At 34.8% G+C, this 16,992-nt stretch overlaps 1 pseudogene; it reads left to right on the top strand.

Annotated features, from left to right (window-relative positions):
- LOC136404144 (glutamate carboxypeptidase 2-like) overlaps positions 1-16,327 on the top strand; it is a 57,513-nt pseudogene extending 41,186 nt beyond the window's left edge.
- Positions 16,328-16,992: the final 665 nt, after the last annotated feature.

The raw sequence follows: 16,992 nt of genomic DNA, 5'->3' as shown, positions 1-16,992 counted from the left end.
TGTTATGAGTGTGTGTCATAATTTTTTTTTCTTTTTTTTTCTGAAGCTGGAAACGGGGAGAGACAGTCAGACATACTCCCGCATGCGCCCGACCAGGATCCACCCGGAATGCCCACCAGGGGCGAAGCTCTGCCCACCAGGGGGCGATGCTCTGCCCCTCCGGGGCGTTGCTTTGCAGCGACCAGAGCCACTCTAGCGCCTGGAGCAGAGGCCAAGGAGCCATCCCCAGCGCCCGGGCATCTTTGCTCCAATGGAGCCTTGGCTGCGGGAGGGGAAGAGAGAGACAGAGAGGAAGGAGGGGGGGGTGGAGAAGCAAATGGGCGCTTCTCCTATGTGCCCTGGCCGGGAATCGAACCCGGGTCCCCCTCACGCCAGGCCGACGCTCTACCGCTGAGCCAACCGGCCAGGGCCATGTGTGTCATAATTTGAATAGGATGAAGGATTAAAATATTAATGAGAATATAGAAAGTTTTCTCATTTTACTTCTTGCCTGAGTTTGCTTACCTTCCTATATATCTCTTTATGACCAGTATTCTCCTTGTTCATTGGCAATCTGTTTTCTCTGTTTGTAAGACAAACTTAGTTACCAAGAGGGACAGTATTTATATGGCTCCAGTTACATCCAGTCAGAAAGATACTGTTTCAAAATCTTGGGTACAAATTTAAGCTACTCAGCTTGTATCACCTCTGTACTAATCAACTATAGAACAGGTCAGGTCATGACATAGTAGAATACTTGCTTCTGATACAAACATATAGACCCAGAAAGGTCAGCAGTCACTAGATAGAGTGTTTGACAAAGGAAAGGTTTGCACACACCAATAAAAACGAAACAAAATAATAATCAGAGTATGTTCCTTATATAGCATGTCTTCTTTAGAAAAATAAATTACATTTAAATCTTTATAAAATCAAATACAATGTAAAATAAAAACTATAATCATCCCCTGTATATAAATACATCCATACGTTTTACTTAGTAAAAAAAATAGACTGCTTTCCAGCTTACTGAGGAATTTCATGAATGTCTTCCCAGATTTCTTAAAAATAATGATATAAACTTTCTCACTTAATATTTTATTTTATATATATTTTATTTTATATATATTTTATTTTATTTTTGAGAGAAGCAGGTAAAGAGAGACAAGAACACTGAGCTTCTCCCGTGTTTGCCCTGACCAGGGATTGAACCCACAACCTTGTCGTTTTGGAACAACACTCTTTACCAGTCCCTATTTTCTCATAAATTGTTCAGTCCACCTAAGATATCCACTAATAAAAGATAATAGTATGGGTCCTGGCCGGTTTGCTCAGTGGTAGAGTATCTGCTGGACGTTTGTAAGTCCCGGGTTTGATTCCCAGTCAGGGGACACAGGAGCAGTGCCCATATGCTTCTCTACTCTTCCCCCTCTCTTTTTTCTTTATCTCTCTCTTCCCCTCCCACAACCAAGGCTCCACTGAAGCAAAGTTGGCCCGGGCGCTGAGGATAGCTCCATGGCCTCCGCCTCAGGTGCTAGAATGGCTCCGGTTGCAACAGAGCAACACGCCAGATGGGTAGAGCATCGGCCCCTAGTGAGCATTCTGAATGGATCCTGGTTGGGTGCATGTGGGAGTCTGTCTCTCTGCCTCCTTGCTTCTCATTTTTCTGAGAAAAAAATAGATAATAATATATATTTATAGTTTTTTTTACTGTTTCAAAGAATAGTATGTGTCAAATATAGAATCATTCTAAAAATTTGTTTTTGTATCACGCTTATTCCACTTAACTAAGTTATGACAAAATTCATCATGTCAACAAGGAAAATATTTGAAAGCACAGTGTCACTGTTACAGAATATTTCATCTCATGATAGTTAACTTTATTCATCCAAAACATTACTGTTACTAGTTTTTATATCATTATCAAAGTAGCAAAGAATATACTTGTGAATGTATCATAGGAGTTTCTAAGAAACAAAACTAATCATATAAAAGTTTTATTTTATTAAGGTTTACAGTCTTTGTTACTATTATTATTTTTGTATGTGTGTGAGAGAGAGAGAGAGAGAAAGAGAAACATTGATTTGTTGCTCATCTTATTTATTCATTTTATGGTTGTGTTTGTGCCCTGACTGAGGATCAAACCCACCACATTGGCATATTGAGATGATCCTTTAACCAAGTGAGCTACCCAGCTAGGGCCTTAAAATGTACAGTAAAAACATTTCAACTTATTAATGAATTGTTCTATAAAATTGAACATTATTTATAGTACAGTGTGTCCGTAAAGGCATGGTGCACTTTTTACCGGTCATAGGAAAGCAATAAAAGACGATAGAAATGTGAAATCTGCACAAAATAAAATAAAAACTCTCCCAGTTTCATACCTATTCAGTGCAGTTCAATGTGCGCTCATGCACAGATTGTTTAGGGCTCCTTAGGTAGCTATCCCATATAGCCTCTACAGACTCGTCACTGACTGATGGCCTACCAGAACAGGGTTTCTCCACCAAACTGCCAGTTTCTTTCAACTACTTATCCCACCGAGTAATGTTATTCCTATGTGGTGGCACTTTGTTATAAACGTGCTGATATTCACGTTGCACTTTGGTCACGGATTTGAATTTAGCGAGCCACAGAACACACTGAACTTTCCTCTGTACCATTCACATCTTGACTGGCATGGCCATGAGCTGCTCCGCTGTATACACGGTGTTATGTCATCATCTGCGCATGCGCACATGCTGCCACATCATTCTACAGAAACTGGGAGGGTTTTCCTTATATTTGGTACAGATTTCATATTTCTATTATCTTTTGTTGCTTTCCTGTGACTGGTCAAAAGTGCACCGTGACTTTACAGACACACTGTAGTATATGAGAGTGCCAAGAAACTAAAAATTTCATGAGAAATTGTTAGCATTTTTAACAGTTAAAAATAAAATTATTTTGCTGTTTGATTTAAATGTTATTGCTTATACTTGATCTTAAATTTTTGCATGTATATTGGCAATACACATTTAATATTTTTGTACTTGACTCTCAAAAGCTATGAAGAGTTTTATATTTTACTCTACTTCCAAGCTGCTATATTGGTTTGTTGTTTTTTTATGGGTGGTGACATTAGATAAGAGACTACTGAATCATAAACAAAAGATTTTATCACTCACAAGAATGGCAGTAACCACCTAGAAACACAATAAAGCTTGGTGACACTTGCAAATTCAGTGGGCTATCTTACAGAAGAGAAACTGTTCATCAAACTCAACTTTTTATTTTTTAATTACATTAAACATGTTTAATTTTTGTCCCAGAAAGAAACAATATTTTTATTTTATTGAACAGCAAACAAATCCTTCTTTGTTCCAGCAGGAGGATGCTATCTCTATTTTCTAAAGTTACTTGCCAAAACTTTTAAAAGGTCATCAAACACAGTTAGGTTCACTGCTTAATAGACATACAGAATCCCTAGCTGAGCTACCCAGCTAGGGCCTTAAAATGTACAGTAGTAAAAACATTTCAACTTATTAGTGAATTGTTCTATAAAATTGAACATTATTTATAGTACAGTGTCTCCAAAAGGTCTATGGAGAATTATCTCTCAACTTTTAAGTACTTATTTTGCTAATGGAAGAAGGGCGAAGATGTTAGATTTTTTTTAATTTACTTTTTAAAAATGTTATTTCTCAGGATGTATATAACCTTTTATCTACTATGTGTACCAAATCTATTTTTTGAATAATCGTCACCCTCACTTAAAATTTTAATATGCTACTGTTGTATTAAATTTTGTTTTATTTTTTAAATTAAGTATATAATTTTTTTTAATGATTCATCTAGTATTAGGCTTAAGATGTTTGACCTGTGGTGGCGCAGTGGATAAAGCATTGACCTGGAATGCTGAGGTTGCCGGTTCAAAACCCTGGGCTTGCCCAGTCAAGGCACATATGGGAGTTGAAGCTTCCTGCTCCTCCCCCCTTCTCTCTCTCTCTCTCTCTCTCTCTCCTCTAAAATGAATATATAAATAAAAATAATTTAAAAAATGTTCATATACTTAAGAAATGTATGGCCCATCTATGAGAACAAATAGTCACCTATATTTCAATAGGGCTGTCCTTAAGCCATTAATTTACTTAGAATTTCTTGTAAAAATAGATTTTTAACATCATCGTTGTGCACTAGTTATCCAATTGGTCAAGAGATATTTATTTAATAATTTGTCATTTTTGCTCAATTTGGAACAGTCATTTTATTCATAAACTCAATTGTTTCTGACCCATAAATTTTTCTGTTTCTGCATTTTAACTATACCGTTGTGAATTTATGAACTACTTTAGTAACTTTTTTTTTGATGTACTGTACATATGGGAGAAGTAGTCAGTGAGATAATTCCTATTTTCCTAATGTTTGCAATACAGCAGAAGGGACAAAGAAAGAAATCTGTTTATGAAATATGAAAGCTACAGGAACCAATAACAGGCATCCAATCCAGAATAGTACTGTGTGTGAACTGTTTTGGTTCAGGCTAAACTTTTTAAAATAAAACTTTTTAAATTAAATTTATTGGGGTGTAATTAGTTAATAAGATTATACATTTTAAACTGTATAATTCTATGATATATGATCATATATTGCATTGTGTGCCCACCACCCAAAGAAAATCTTATTCTGCCACCGGATATTAACCCTTTTCCTTTACTTGGTTCCTCACCCTCTTTCCCTCTGTTAACCAACATACTGTTGTTTGTGTATATGACTTTTTGTTTGTTTTTCTTGTTTGTTCAATGGTTACGTTTAGTTTTATATCTCACATGTGAATGAAATGATATGGTTTTTAACTTTGTCTGACTTACTTTGCTTACTTAGCATAATATTCTCAGGACTCATCCAAGTTGCTGTAGATACAAGTATTTTATCCTTTCTTATGGCTGAATAGTATTCCATTGTATGTATGTACGACTTCTTCTTTATCGAATCATCTATCAATATACATAATAAAGTTAGCTGCACTTGGCCCTAGGTGGGTATCTCAGTTGGTTAGAGCATAGTCCTAACATGCAAAGGGTGTGGCATATCACATCCCTGGTCAGGGCACATGCAATTCAATTAACAAATTGGCAAAGGACCTGAACAGACACTTCTCCCAAGAAGGCATATATATGCCAACAGATATATGAAAAAATGCTCAACTTCACTATTAGGGAAATTCAAATCAAAACTGCAATGAGATACCACCATTCACACCTGTTAAGACAAGTGTTAGCAGATGTTGGAGAAGTTGTGGAGAAAAAGAAATCCTTAGTCATTGCTGGTAGATATGCACACTGGGGTCTGGCTAGTTGGCTAAGTGTAGACAGGCTGCCCTTTGCAGGTGCGGAGGTGCCAAGGCATCAGGCTCTAGTTGCCTTTTGCATCCACTTCAGTGGCTTTCAATCAGGAAAGAGCATCAGCCCAGAGTGTGGATGTCTTGGGTTTAATTCCTGGTCAGGGCACACAGCAGAAGCAACCATCTGCGTCTCCACCCCTCTCCCTTCTTCTCTTTCTCTCTTTCTCTGTTCACCTCCTGCAGCCATGGCTTTATTGGTTAGAGCACATCTACCTGGGTGCTCAGGATGGCTCTGTGGAACCCCTGCCTCAGGTGCTAAAAATAGCTCAGTTGTGAGCATGGCCACAAATGGGAAGAACATTGGCTCTGGACAGCGGTTGCCGGGTGGATCCTGGTTGAGGCGCATGCGGGATTCTGTCTATCTCCCCTCCTCTCATAATTAGAAAAGTAAAAAAAATAATAAAATACATGTAAATTGGTACCCCTTTATGATAAACTGTATGATGGCTCCTCAAAACTTAAGAATAGAGTTACCATGTGACCCGGCAATCTCTCTTTTGGGTAGCTACCCAAAAAGATCGAAAACATTTATTTGCAGAGATATATGTAACCCTATGTTTACTGGAGCATTTTTCATGGAAGCCAAGAAAGGGATTTTCTATTTTTTAGCATATAAACTACAGGGTAATTAAAGAGTGAAATAGCATACAGCACATTATACACATTTTTCTTTTTTTATAACTTTTTTTAAGGACTTTATTAATTTTTCAGAGAGAGAGGGGGAAAGAGGAAGAGAGAGCGAGAGAGAGAAGGGGGAGGAGCAGGAAGCATCAACTCCCATATGTGCCTTGACCAGGCAAGCCCAGGGTTATGAACCGGTGACCTCAGTGTTCCAGGTCGACGCTTTATCCACTGCACCACCACAGGTCAGGCCTATACACATTTTTATTATGGTTTTTTCCTGCAGGGAATATGGATGTGAAATAACAAAGCATAGGATTTGATTACCAAAGTTTGGGTATATATGAAATCCAAAGCACTCTTATTTGTTTAATTACCAAAGTAAGTTGTGCAATAGAAAGCAATGTATGTTATTTAAAAAGAAATAATGGGACAGTGGATAAAGCGTCAACCTGGAAAGCTGAGGTTACCAGTTTGAAGCCCTGGGCTTGCCCAGTCAAAGCACATACGGGAGTTGATGCTTCCTGCTCCTCTCCTCCCTCTCTCTCTCTCTCTCTCTATCTCTCTGTCTGTCTGTCTCTCTCTCTCCTCTCTCTCTAAAAGGGAATAAATAAAATCCAAAATAGTTTTAAAAAAAGAACTAATAGATAAAAGGATTAGGAGAGCTGATTGATAAGTATGCAATTTTCACCCCTTTCAACTTATTGAAGTATATTTGAGAAATATAGAGTATAGCATATTATGATATATATGTTCATTATAAAATGATTATCACATCAACATAAGTAGCATATCTATTACCTCAGTAAGTATCTTTTGTGTATGTATGTGTGGTAAGAACATTTGAGATCTACCTTCTTAGCAATATGCAATTATGAAATATAAAATTATTGACTATAGTCACCATAGTATACTATATCGCCAAAACTTACTTTGCCAACTGAAACTAAACACACTTTGACCAATATCTTGCCGTTTTCTATATCATAGCATGTGAAACATGCAGAGGAATGAGCAACAGCTTGATAAAAATCATTACAGTTCACATAGGACTTGGTAACAATTTGACATGGTAAGAACAACAATGAAAATAAACAGACAAATTAAGCAATAATGGAAAATTAAAATGGCAGAATTGAAAATAGCTGAACTCAGAGAAAAGAACAAGAAGTGAAAAGAGTCTAAACTGACATCCATATTTCTTCTGGACAAACTGGACTAATAATTGTAATTAAAAATATCAAAAAGGCAAAGTTTATGGATTTATGGGAAAGTAAATTTTTTTGCCATTATTTTTATATGAAAAATGTGTTAGTCTTTCGAGTAATGGTTCTAAAATTCAAGTATTCCTGATAGTAGAAATACACAGATGCACATACTAAAATAAGCTAGAAACATTTTTGTTAGAATTTTATAAAAATTATTATTATTAAAATCATTGTTATTAGAAATAGTCATTATTTATAGTTAGGGATATTATACATCTCTCCATTTATTGTTCCCACACTTTAGTGTAGTTTTCAATGATGGTTTTTATTTTCATCATATGTTATTACTTTATAAAGTCATGAATAACTTTAGCTAGTTTCTAATAATGTACAAAATAATTTTAAAATAAATTTTATTAGCTATTGCAGATTAACAACATTATATGGTATGGTGATTTATTAAATACATTATTAATTTCTTAATTTATGAACATTTTCTAATTATGTTCCTACTTATTTTTTTTAATTTCCTACTTAAGGTAATATAGCTATAGAATTTGAAAATAATAATACATTTATTTCTATTTTTTGAAATGGAATAACTCACATATCTATTGTATTATTCAATTGATTAGAACTTTCAGACAATGATAAACTATAAAAATAATAAGGAATATTTATTTCCTCCTAGCATATTACAGATGAAATAGCAGTGCAGACAGGTGTCATAAGTTGATAATAAACTCTTGTTCACTTTCTTAGTTCTAAATCAGGCTAAATAAAATGAGTTTTTAAAAGGTATTATTGACTACAAAATCATAAGATGAATTCTTGTTTACATTTTGAGAAAAAATAAAACTTTTGGTAAAATTATATAATAAGTATGCTTTATTTTCATATAACCACTAACCTTCAAAACAAGTACAATTAATCTCAGTGTTAATTTATATAGTATATTAATTTATTTGGCCTACTCCCCTATTTGAAGATGAGATAAATGATATCAAACACATATTACTTATGCAACTATATGTCATTACCCAATTTTACTCTACTTTTAAATTTTTATCACAGATTTTAAAAATAGTAATTATTTCAGAGAGAGGGGCTGTCTACATGAATGGCTTTGCTATCCCTGAGGAGCCTTCCTGATGCAATGTGAAAAGAATGAGCAAGCCTACCATACAAATATTACACCTGTTGATTAAGTCATGATTTTTATCTCATTCTTCCTTTACCAGCAAAATAACACAATAAAACTTATTTTATTTTTGAGATATTAAAATATTACTGAGACACTAAATATCTGCTTTATTTTTAAGGTAAAATCTATTTTCACTATATTTTAAAAGTTTAAATAAAAATAAGTAAGTTAAATGTAAAAATACAGCACAGTCGTTGAAAATATTAGACTTCTAATAAATTTTAATTTCTTTACTTCTTTTTGTCAAAACTTACCCTAAATTTTGGAAAGAAAAAAGGTTTTGTAATCATTTTATATCCTGTAAGGTAATAGATAATTATGATGTTCATTAGATGCTTGACCAGGCGGTGGCACACTGGATTAAACATTGGCTTCAGACATTGAGAATCTAGGTTTGAAACCCTGAGGTCCCTGGCTTGATTGTGGGCTCACCAGGTCACTGGCTTGAGCGTAAGATCATAGACATGATCTCATGGTCACTGGCTTGAGCTTAAAAGTTTCTGGCTTGAAGCCCAAGGTTACTGGCTTGAACCCAAGGTTATTAGCTTGAGCAAGAGGTCACTGGCTCGGCTGGAGCTCCCCCCCCCCCCAGCCAACGTATATATGAGAAGGCAATTAATGAACAACTAAGGTGTCACAATGAAGAATGAATGTTTCTCATATCTCCATTCCTATCTGTCTGTCCTTCTCTTTCTCCCTTCCTCTCTCTCTCCCTTTCTGTCTCTTGCCAAAAAAAAAAAAAACAAAAAAAAAACCAACCAAACAAAAAAAAACAGTAACATGAAAGTTTCTAATGATGAAAAATTTAACAAACTATTGTTTTTAATGTGCAATGAAGTAGAGAAATCTAAGTATTTGGGAGGGAAAAAAAGTGCTAAATACCTTATAGATATAAAACTAGTAGATGCAGTGGTGTCTGAAGAGTTAACTTTTACCTAATCAAGGAGATAGGGAAGAATTTGTAGAGTCCCGAGTATTATGGTGAGATGGTAACAGGCATTGGAAGCAACCACAGAAAAGCTCAAGGTCAAACTTTTCCAGCTCAGATTCAAATTTCAGGGGAGAAAAAAAATCAAGGACATAGTAGGTTAAGTGCCTCATTTATCTTATTCAATACTTTATAACTAGAGGGACTATGTTCTAATTTTGTGGTTCCTATTGGTGTTTTGGTGGGGGTGGTTTTAGTTTTCTTTCCAATTTAACTAGATCTAAACAACTTGGGAAAATTTAATTTGTTTAATATAGTTTTTAAACTCTGCTTGAGAAATATAATCCACAATGCATACACACAAATAAATTACCCTTTACTATGATACTTCAAATCCCTTAAGCTTTGAGTAATTACTGTTTTAAAAAATGTGTAATTTCAAGTGAAAATTGATTTGGAAACACCTGTTTTGTTTTTGAAAAATAAAGTCATATTTGAAAATGTAAGTTATATATTTCAGTTCCAGGAAAAATGTTTTAAACAACTCTGAAAATATTTAGTTAAAAAGTATAAAAGTTTATTGCTAGAACTCTTGTATTGACTACTCTACAAAATGATTTAGCACATATTTTGGTAAAAAAGATATGAGTAAAGAGAAACCATAAGTGTATTTAAAACATGCCATACTATGCTGGAATTTGTTTGATCCACAAATTACTGTAGTAGAACCAAAGTTACTTTTTATAAAATTTTAAGGATTTTTAATTTAATTATATTAATTAGTTAAATCAAACAAGCATTTAGCTTGATTAAAAAAAAGCTGTTTGATTAAAAAAATTAATCCTATATTCTATTTAACTAAATTAACTATCAAATTAAGTTAAAAACAGATAGTAATGGCATGGAAGTGCCACAATTCTGTTGTAACTTGTTTACAAAATTATAAAGCTCTAAACAAACAAACAAACAAAATTATAAATCTCTATGATCAGATCCTATAAGTATTATTGAAACATTCAGGTGAAGACCCCAGCAAGGTAACAAATCTACCAAGGTTTCGGCCTTAACATATGTCCTAGTACAGCTAGGTTAAAAATGCAGCATTATATTTTTACTTTGAAATTAAAGAAATATTTTCACTCATAAAGATTTCCCTGACAGAGGAATTTTGATTAGCTGTTTACTTATCAGTTTATAACTAAACAGTTAAGAAATGTAAAAATTGTTTCCAAATATTTTAAATCTATTTTTATATAAAATTTAATAAAGAAACTTGAGAATTCAAGAAATAATTATTTAGTTCACTAAAATTGTGAAAACATTCTTATTTAATCATTACAGATCTACGTTTTTATTTTGCTGAGACACTTTCTTTTTCCAACTGTAGCTAAGAGGGGTGATTTGTCAATGTCAGTCTATAAAAGTAGGCACCATTCTAAAATTCAGCACTGTGGCTCACTCTGAAAATGAGGACAGACAAATTGATTTTATATGTATTATTAACTGGAAAAAAAAGTTTTGAGATAATTTGATGATAGTATTCTTTGTCATTTACAATGTTTTATGAAAATCAAAATCAATTTTCGGTTATGAGTTCTTAATGTATATGTTTGCATGTACATAGAACTCTATAGAAAGACATGAAGAATCTAAAGTTTCAGAAAATAAGACATACAAATATAAATGTTTACTCAATTTATCAAATTAAAAAAGAAATGCTTTTAATGCTCTTGCATCCACAATTTTAAGAAGTTGCTTATGTCAGTCAAAGCCTTACAGATTAAGCTTTGTGCTCCCACCTTGAAGTCAGGTGAAGGAATGATGAAAAATAATGGCAGTAACAGAATCATGTTGAAGTTACTCCTGAAATACTAGGGTAGCAAAGCCAACCCTCGAGAAAACATCTACAAGAAGTCATGAAATAATGGCAGGGAACACAAATCCCTGACAGGACAAAAGGGATGCATGATGAACGTGAGAACTAGAGACTCCAAAATTACCAGGAGGCTTGCACTGAAATATGAGCAGGACAATTTGAGAAAAATCCACTAAGACTGTAAGTATTTTTGAACTCTAAATTGTGAGTAATCATCATGGGTTTATGGTTTCAGATGAAGTAACAGGAGCTATCCGAAGTCTGTGAAATCTCCAAAATTCCTCCCACCACAAAGCTTCACACTCAGGAGAAACTGCTCAAAAAGTAATTAAATTTATCAGAAGAGAAATAATAGGGGCAAATCAAGAACCAGCCCTGTTTAAAATAAGCAGGGGAAACTTACAGGAGATTTCAAAGGGCAAGCAACCATATTGTAGAATTGTTGAAAAATACAGAAGAGTTGTAAATCTAGAAATTATTGAAGAGCTATGAATCTAGAAAAAACTTCTTAGATCCACTCATGCTAAAAAATAATATCACCATACTAACTTCAGATAGCAAAAGAAAAGACAGCCCAACAAAAGTTATCACTTAAATGCAATGCTAAGTTTTGGGTTTTTTTTTTTAAGATAAATTAAAATTTGGTGAGTTTGGTTAAAGGTTCATCTATCTTATTTACCTTTTCAAAGAACCAGCTCTTGGTTTCATTGATCCTTTTTTTTTTAACCTCTATGTTATTTATTTCCACTCTGATCTTTATTATTTCCTTCCTTCTACTTCCTCTGGGTTTTATTTTTTGTTGTTTTTTTTCTAGTTCTTTTAGATGCTGGGTTAAATTGTTTATTTGAGCTTTTTCCAGCTTCTTAAGGTATGACTGAGGTACTATTAACTTCCCTCTCAGGACTGGCTTTTACTGTGTCCCATAACTTTTGAGTTGTTATATGTTCATTTTCATTTGTTTCAAGGAAATTTTTGAATCCTTCCTTGATCTCATTGTTAACCTATTTCTTATTCAATAACATGCTATTTAGTTTCCAAGTGTTTGAGTGTTCTTTAGTTTTTCTATTGTAGTTGATTTCTAGTTTCATGCCATTGTGATCTGAGAAGATGCTTGATATGATTTCAATCTTCTTAAATTTATTGAGACTCGTTTTGTGTCCTAACATGTGGTCTATCCTAGAGAATGTACCATGAGCACTTGAAAAGAAAGTATATTCTGCTGCTTTAGGGTGAAAGGTTCAGAAGATATCTATTAAATCCAGTTGATCAAGTGTGTGCTTTAAGTCTACTGTTTCCTTATTAAATTTTTTTTCTTGGGGATCTATCCAGTGATGTTAGTGGGGTATTAAAATCCCTTACTATTATAGCATTGCTATTGATCTCGCCCTTCATGTCCATCAAAAATCTGCTTTATATATTTAGGAGTTCCTATATTAGGTGCATAGTTATTTATAATGGTTATATCTTCTTGTTAGATTGCTCCTTTTATCATTATAAGTATTGCTACCCCAGCTTCTTCTTTCATCCCTTTACTTTCAGTTGATGTATATCTTTTGTTTTAAGGTGTGTCTCTTGTAGACTGCATATGTACGGGTCTTGTTTTCTTATCCACGCAGCTACTCTATGTCTTTTGATTGGACCACTTAATCCATTTACATTTAAAGTTATTATTAATATGTCATCGTTTATTGCCATTTTATTCTCTAAATCTACATTCCCCTTTTGCTAGATTTTTCCCCCTTTGTTCTGTTTACAGCAGGCCCCTTAACATTTCTTGTATCATAGGCCTAAAGAAATCCTTGATATTTTTGTAAGGCTATCTTTACTATTTTGACCTAAAAAATGGAAATTGACTCATGGAATTTAAAAGGAAATAGATAATTATTTTTTACTATGTCTGGTCAATATACCAAGGTTTAAATAGGACTTTCCTGTGGCAGAAAGTTTAGATGAATTCTTTAGCTAAGGAAGATGATTGAAAAGAAGGTTCTCTTTAATGTCAAAGAATTATTAAATATTAATTCATTAAAATTTAGTGCAAAGAGTCAATCTAATCCCACACATACACACACATATAGGTTAAGAGCTGATATATATGTCTGCAGAGGTATAATGTCACCCTGAGACATACATATAATCCTAAACACTCATTTTAAGGGAAAGAGTCTCCAAATAACCTTGCAGAAATGCAGTCCAGCTATAATAATACCCAGGGCATCTTGATTCTCTCTGGAAGTCAAAATCTGACATGAATTGGATGGCAGGATAATAATAATAATAATAATAATAATAATAATAATAATAATAAATAGTAGCAGCAGGAATAATCTACAGTTTTATCTTTAACAAAACAAGGATGCCTAAATTCTCAGTGAAAGAAATGTGAAAATGAGCTGGGCCCAAGTTACTTTGAGACGGTCATAGGGAGGAAACCTTTTGCCCGCAGTAGGACTGCATCAGAGGCGCAAGTCATAGGAGACCCAGCTGCCCCACGCAATGTGCAATCTCCTCTGCAATCAACCTGACATTTGTTACTGGGTGTAACCTGTGTTGGCTCTGGGCTGGGGTGCAGCTACTGGACACCAGGCTCTTCCTAGGTTTCATTCCTGGATGGTTTATAAAATCTTCCAAAGATGCTACTTTGTGTTTTAGCTCCACAGTATAAAATGAAGAAGGAATTTTTGGATGAGTTGAAAGCCGTGAACATCAAAAATTTCTTATATAGGAACAGAGCAAAACTTTCACCTTGCAAAGCAAATTCAATCCCAATGGAAAGAATTTGTCTTGAATTCTCTTGAGTTAGCCATCATGATATACTGTCCTTCTTTCCAAATAAGATGCATCCTAACTTCTCAATAATTGATGAAGACAGAAATGGGATTTCCAAAGCATCTTTATTTGATCCACCTTCTTCAGGATATGAACATATTTAAGATGACATGCCACTTTGTAGTTCTTTCTCTCCACGAAGAATTCCAGAGGGTGATATAGTGTATGCTATACATGAATCGAAGACTTCCTTAAACTAGAACAAGATATAAAAATCAATTGCTCTGGGAAAATTATGATTGACAGATATGGAAAAAAAATTAGAGGAATTATGCTTAAAAACACCCAGCTGGCAGGGCCAAAAGGGTCATTATATACTCAGAACCTGCTGATTACATTGCTCTTAGGGTGACATCTTATCCAGATGCTTGGAATCTTCTGGGAGACTGTGTCCAATGTGAAAATATCTTAAATCTTAATGGTGCAGGAGATCTTCTCACAGCTGGATACTTAGCAAATCAATATGCTTACAGGTATGAAATCCTAGAGGCTATTGGTCTTCCAATTATTGCTGTTCATTCAATTGGATACTATGATCCACAGGAGTTTTTGGAAAAAAAACTAATGGAAGTGCATCACCAGAGAGCAGCTGGAAAAGAAGTCTCAAAATGCCCTAAAATTTTGGACCTGACTTTACTGGAAACTGTTCTACATGAAAAGTCAAGATGCACATCCTTTCCAACAATAAAGTGACAAGAATTTACAATGTGATTGATTGAAATTTTCATAGCAGTGGAAGCAGACATATATGTCATTTTTGGAGGTCACTGTTACTAATGGGTGTTTGTTGGCACTGATCCTCCGAATGTAGCAGTTATTGTTCATGAAATTGTGAGGAGTTTTGGAATTCTGGAAAAAAAAAGAAAGAAAAAGATTGGAGGTCTAAAAGAACAACTTTGAGGCTTTGGCAAGTAGGCTCAATGGTAGAGTGTTGGCCTGGCATATGGAAGTCCTGGGTTCAATTCCCATCTGGGGCGCACAGAAGAAGTGCCCACCTGCTTCTCCAACCTTCCCTTTCTCGCTTCTCTCTCTCTTCTCTTCCCGTCCTGCAGCCATGGCTTGATTGGAGAAAGTTAGCCCCAAGCACTGAGGATGGTTCCATGGCCTCCACCTCAGACACTAAAAAATGGCTCCAGTTGCAATGATACAGTGACCCCAAATGAGCAGAGAATCAAACCCTGGTGGGCTTTCTGGGTGGATCCTGGTCGAGACACAAATAGGAGTCTGTCTTCGCCTCCCCTCCTCTCAATAAAGAAATAAAAAGTTTAAAAAATAACTTTGTTTGCAAGTTGGGATGCAGAAGAATTTGACGTTTTTGATTCTACTGAATAGGCAGAAGAGAATTCCATACTCTGCTAAGCATATAGTATGGCCTTTATTAATACTTATTTTTCTAAAGAAGGAAACTTCACTCAAGAGGTGATTTTACCCCACTGATGTTCTGTGGTTGTTATACAACAATATAGGAGCTCAAAGTCCTGATGAAGACTTTAAAGTCAAATCTCTCTATAAAAGCTGTAATAAAATTTTTTTTTAAAATGTCCCTCACTAGAGTACAATGGCATGCCCAGGATTAGCAAATCAGGATCTGGTAATGATTTTAAGGTGTTCTTCAAACAAAAAAACAAAACACCATGCTTCAGGCAGAGCACAGTACACTAAAAACTGGGCATAAATAAATTCAGCAGCTGTTCAGCATATTACAGTATCTATTAAACATATGAATTGGTAAAAATTTTATGATTCAAATTTAAGTATTCCTGTGCTGTAAGCCAGGTTCAAGGAAGGATGGTATTTAAAACAGCCAAGCCCACAGTGCTCCCTGTTGACTGTTGAGGTTATGTTGTAGTTTTAGGAAAATATGCTGACAAAATCTACACTATTTCAATGAGGCATCCACAAAAAATGAAAGCATAAAGTGTGGCATTTGATTCACTATTCTCTGTAGTAAAGAACTATATAGAAATTGCTTCTAAGTTCAGAAAGAGACTCCAAAACTTGAATAAAAAACACCTAATATCATTAAGGATTATGAATGACCAACTGATGCTTCTGTAATGAGCATTTATTGATGCTTTAGGTTGACCAGACCGGCCTTTCTATAATCATGTCATCTATGCACCAAGCAGCCACAATCAGTAAGCAGAGGAGCCATTCCCAGGAATTTATGATGCTCTGTTTGATATCAAAAGCAAAGCAGAAGCTTCCAAGGCCTGGGGAGTAGGGAAGAGATAGATTTTTTATTACAGCCTTCATTGTACAAGCTGCATTAGGGACTCTGAGAGAAGTAGCCTAAAGCTTTTCTGTAGAGAACCCATATTGAATTGGTATGGTCGATCAGAATCATCGTGGGCATATTGAAAAACTAAAAATTAAAGTTGTGTTCTTCTTAGTACTTTTTTCCTTCTCCCTATGTATCAAAAAAGAGAATTAAACCCTGGCCAATTAGCTCAGTCAATTAATAACATCATATCAAAACAATAAGATTGTAGGTTCAATCCCTGGTTAGGGCACACACAAGAAGGGTGAATACATGACTGATTGGAACTACAAATGAATGTTTCTCTTCCTCCTCCTCTCTCTCTCCTTTCCTCTCTATATCTCTCTGAAAGCAATTGATAAATTAAAAAAAAAAAAAAAAACCTGACCAGGTAGCACAATTGGTTGGAGAGTTGTCCTGAAGCACTGTGGTTGCTAGTTCAATTCCTGGTCTCTCTATCTCTCCCTGATACTCTTAATAAAGAGAGAGAGAGAGAGAGAGAGAGAGAGAGCTAGGTGACTTTTCATTCTATAATTACAGAAGGTTAGCTTAAATTTGAACTGTGTGTTAAAATTAAGGAAACAGTTTAATCTTTTAAAACTTCTATGTGGCCTAATCAGGCAGTTGCACAATGGAAAGAGCATACACACAGAATGCTATAGAACCAGGTTCAAAACCCCGAGTTCTCCAGCTTGAGTACT

The sequence above is a fragment of the Saccopteryx leptura genome, chromosome 4 (assembly GCF_036850995.1).
Source record: "Saccopteryx leptura isolate mSacLep1 chromosome 4, mSacLep1_pri_phased_curated, whole genome shotgun sequence".
Classification (NCBI taxonomy): Eukaryota; Metazoa; Chordata; class Mammalia; order Chiroptera; family Emballonuridae; genus Saccopteryx; species Saccopteryx leptura.
This window is presented reverse-complemented; position numbering and strand designations above follow the sequence as displayed.